Consider the following 4,866-nt stretch of genomic DNA (forward strand, 5'->3'; position numbering starts at 1 on the left):
GTGCCTCATGCACAGGCTTCATCTTCTGATGGGCAGCTACACAGTTGCAGTGCTTCCAGTCATCACAGCTAGTCATGATGAATCTTTGTGTTAGGGGAATAAAGCTGTCTTCTCATTAATAACTAGACTTTCCTGTATGACCAGTAGTCAAAACTGAATCATATGCTTCACTTCTAAACCAATTACTCATAAAGGAATAAGCCTTTATTAATTGATTAATCCCATTACCACTTATCCCTTGATCTAGGAATAGGGCCTAGTATGGAGGAATAGATAGCACAGACTTAAATCAGGGTGGCTTCCTTCAGGCAGAGTTCCGGAAATGGGACTACTGGATCACAGGGGTTGAGCTAGGTAGACTCTTGGAATATGTTGCCCAACGGGGTGAAGGGTAGTTCTGATGCCAGCTCTCTGTGAGCCCTCCGTTGGGGGCTTGCCCAATAGTCTGAGTCCCTCTGCAGATGGACAGACTGGTTGCTGTACAGTTCCTGATGGGAGGTTCTGTGAGCCATCAGGGAAAGACAGCTACTGGTGCTCAGTGCCAACTCCCCAAATATCTCCGCCCACATTCTGAAAGCCATCCCAACTCTCAATATGTTTGTTGGCAGTTGGAAATTTTTGTTTCTCTCACTGTCTCTTAATTATGATTTAACTCCTAAGGCTTGTGTAAACACTTCCAGGACCAAAAGGGCTGACTAGCTAGGCAGTCTGCGTCCTGTTCTGGCATTTTATTCACCCTTCAGCCAGACTCCATCTCTTTACCAGAGTCATTGCTATGGCAACCATCCTTCCTTGGGTAATAAGTGTGGGCGGCAAGGTCTTTACATGCTTAATATGTTTGATATTTTACCTTTCAAAGCATACTTTGGGAGAAATTCAAGTTGGCCTGTTGAACAAAATAAATAAGATTTTTTTATTGTCAACAAAGGCAAAGGGTGGCAGCTTTGATAATAGGGAAAGCCTGGACTGTTCAGAATCTGAGACCAGAGTGAGCAGCTCACATCCACCGTCTCTTGAGACCAGAAAGGAATGGGGAACTTCTCAAGAGTTGCTGGCACTGACTCAGACTCTTGACAGTGTTTGGGGAGCCCCAACTGAGCAGTTCTGCTCAAATGGAAAGAGCCTTGACACAACCCCCATCTCAGTGAATTCTGGGTAGCTTTTGGCTGCCACCACTGGAGGGATCTAGGATTTCACCTCAGACAGCATGTTGGGGGTCCTGTGTGTCTCTCTCTCCCTATCCAGGTGGCACCTCACTATAGCCTACTTAGCCAGGAACTCCTTAAATGGGCACACACTTCACACAGCACTGAGAGTGTTGAGTGGCCAGCTATGTCAATTCAGGACAGACCAGCCAGCCTGGTGTCTCCACAACCCTGCCCTCTGTCCATCTATCATTTACAATGGATTTGCTTTCAACCAACACGGTTTTAAACTTGAGAATTAAAGATTTATGTTTTACACTACATAGTTTAAGTATTAAGCTTCTTGACTTCCTAGGTGATTAAAAAAAATCCCTCCATTCTGTTCTTTTCATTGACTGTTTGTATGTATTTTGCCTTTTTAAGGGTTCACACTGGTATAGAAGACAAATAGTAAGGTGTGGAGCACACAAACCCTCATCAGAAACCTTGCTTTACTATTAGCTTTATAGCCTTGGCATCAGGTAGTCAGCTGTTCAAAATTTCTGGGTGCTGAGGAGTTTTTCAGAGGACAGGGCTTTCAGTGCTAAGCCCAGAGAAACAGTTAATGATCTCAGTTGGGTAAGATACTAAGCCTCCCTGAGCCTTCATTTATTCATTTGTGAAATGGGGATAATAATGAGATAGATTCTGGTTAGGCAGATGGTGCAAAGCCCCCACAGATAGTGGAAAGAAAAGTAGCCCTGTGCCTCAAACAGGAGTGGCCTAAAATGTCTCGTAAGAAGAGAGTAGAAGTAGGGACAGTGGTCCCACATTCTGAGTTGAATGTGTTAATCTTTAGCAAGCTGCCTCTCTGTGTGCCTTCAACATTGCCTAGCAAGATGCCTCCCCATATATTTAGTAAAAAAGACCGCGGACATGAGCTCTTCAGTGGTAGCCATTTTGGGCCCTCTCCCTATGGCAGAGAGCTTTCCTGTCGCTTAAACTCTCTAAACTCACTCCTCATGGTCCCTGTCCTCAGTCTTCTTGGGCATGAGACAATAACCTGGCTGGGATGGTACGATTCCATCAAGTGTATCAGTAAGAGCTGGCTCATGGTTATTTTGAACACTGACTGTTGTGTACAAAAAGGACCTGAAGCAGTTTGAGACTTACTAGGTCTCAATTGATGATAATCATAGTAATAATCAATAATTGCATTTTTTTAATGTTTCAAGGTGATTTTTTGGCCATCATTCACTTCTACAATCCATACTTTTCAATTGTTGTGCCTCTCCAAAAAGAAGAATTTATTATGTTTTCTTCATTTTTATGTAAATCTGAGTTTCTAAAACTTTGCCCTGTTAAAAAACTAATGTGGTAGGGTGGAGCACATTCACAGTGGATACTCAGTTTTTCTCTCTCAGAGTTTCTCTTCAATGTCTTCCCTCCAGCATTTCATAAAATTCAGATAAGACATGTCTGGAAGATATGACTCCAGGACCCCTACATTTTCCCCCAGAAGGTTGCTGTGCCAAGTCTAACACGCCATGGAAACAACTGGTCTTGTGGGGATTTTTGCAAGTCATAGTGTTTTGTTTACCCCAGAGAGGCAACATACACAAGCTTCTTGATGACATTTTTATTTTCCAGAAGAACTTATAAATTCAGTGAGGATGAGTTTTGCAGTGTGGCAGGTGTGACTTCTGATGCAAATGTTCTGACAAGTGACCTGAGGCCCAGTGTCAGAGGCATGTAGTACAGCATCGGCAGGCGTTTCCTTGTGAGCATTTGGTTACAGCACTGTGTGATGTCAAACAAGCTCATATGCAACTTGCAGGGAAAAGTCCCTTGGGGGTTTCATTATTGTACCATTGACTGGTATAAGTGCTGTGGCTTTCGGCTCTATCAGAGTGATCTGAGGGGAAATAATAGGGGTGGAAAGCCACATGCAAATAATAGCGCTGCAGCTGTGGCAGTAGTGAAACAAGACTGCAAAGAGGGAAAAATGAGTTTGAAGTCAGCACTGGCTTTAGCCATTAAAGTTCTAAAAAAGACCAAGGATGTTAGTAAACTGCTGAAAAGTGGAATTGCACACTGAGAAGAGAATGGAAAGACAGACATCAGACAAAAGGAAGTGGAACAGTTGATTAAAAAACACAAGGAAGAAGCAGCCTCAGCTGAATGAGAGAAGACAAAAAACAGAAAGAAAAGGACAAATTGACAAAATCAGAGATTTTCTAACTCATTTGGCACCATTGAAGAGGAAAAGTTGTCCTTTCCCACATTGAGAAAGCTTTTTTTTTAACTTGTGTAGTGGGAAGACAGGACCTTACCAGTTGAAATGGGCCCTTGTTATTTCTGTGCAGTTGAATACTCTTCATGGACATCCTAATTTCCTGTCACATTATTATTATTATTATTATTTTAATAAAACTTGTAAACAAAAAAAAGGAGCACTGAATTTTGCTTGATTGCTAACTCTGGGTAGAGTTGATCTAAAACATCAATTAAAGTTGAGTTTGTTTCTTAGAAACCCTGAGCAGTTCAATAAAGCCCGTAAAATTTTCCTCTTTAGATACAAGACAGACCTTTTACCAACTCCCTTCTTACTTCAGAGTCCCAGCTACTGAATGTGTGGGAGCGGGGGTCTGTTCTGGGGCTTTCCCTATACAGGGGAAGTGGAAGTCCAGGCAACCTCTCAAAGCTCGCCCACCGCATTTGGTTTGACCTATCTGGCTAGATAAAGGAGTTGGGAAATGGCGAGGACTGGAGAGATGGAGTCTGCATGGCTTTTTGGAGGAAGTGAGAGGCTAAGTCTGGGCGTGGATTCCAGTCCTTGTTCTGGCCACACTGACACGCTAGAGCACGGCTCTGAGCTTGTGCTGGTCCTTGTGGTCTTGTGCACATGGAAGGTGTGCACTTTTCCACTTCAGTGGTGAGTAAGGTGATTAAAGGGAGAGATGAATGCCAAATGGCTGCAAAGGGGAAGTAAAACTAACACAGCATATGTCAGGGTAGTTTCTGGGCTCATGACCAGGAGAGCGCTTTGTTGGTTCAGAATAAATGGAGACTCAGTCGTGACTTAGCAACTTCCCCCTTCTAAGGTGCCTGAGATGGTCAGGTCTCCAGGTAGAAAGCAGCACTTGCCTTGTGGATTTTGTGTCTGGATGTTATTATTTTAAAATCATGCAAAACACATACAAACATTTTACCATGTTAACCATTTAAGTATAACTATCCAGCTAATGTTAAGTATATTCACATTGGTTTGTTTTGTCTAGATGTAATTTTCTATTTTTTTGATTCTTCATCAGTGTTTATTTCTATTTTTTTCTTTAGATGGCAAATAAAAATATTTCATTGGAAAAGTCTGGAAAGTACTGAAAAGTATAAAGAGAAAAAAGTATTATTATATACCCAACTGGAAACAACTTTAAAAATATTTTGGAAATTATTTCTTTCCAGGGTGTATTTCAATGTGTATTCAATGTAATAAATGTATTTTAAAATATCAATACTTTAATTACAGTATATTATTTAACTTATATACAAACTTAACTATAGAGGTCTAGTTCTAGTTAGATTTTCAGGCTGACCTAGTTTCAATGTTCTAAAGGGCTGGATCAGACCTACTTGGTCCCCAAGCCGATAGGTTACTGTTGATTCTGCAAAATGAAACACTCTGGGAAGATGCACTCAGCTTTTAAAAAAATTTCAGTGCTGGCCCTCCCTGGTGGCGCAG

General features: G+C 41.8%; 1 pseudogene; it reads left to right on the forward strand.

The window, feature by feature from the left end:
* The first annotated feature begins 2,599 nt into the window (after positions 1-2,599).
* On the forward strand, positions 2,600-3,365 carry LOC101634851 (annotated as a pseudogene).
* Positions 3,366-4,866: the final 1,501 nt, after the last annotated feature.

The sequence above is a fragment of the Condylura cristata genome, unplaced genomic scaffold (genome assembly GCF_000260355.1).
Source record: "Condylura cristata isolate star-nosed mole 26May11 unplaced genomic scaffold, ConCri1.0 scaffold00014, whole genome shotgun sequence".
NCBI lineage: Eukaryota > Metazoa > Chordata > Mammalia > Eulipotyphla > Talpidae > Condylura > Condylura cristata.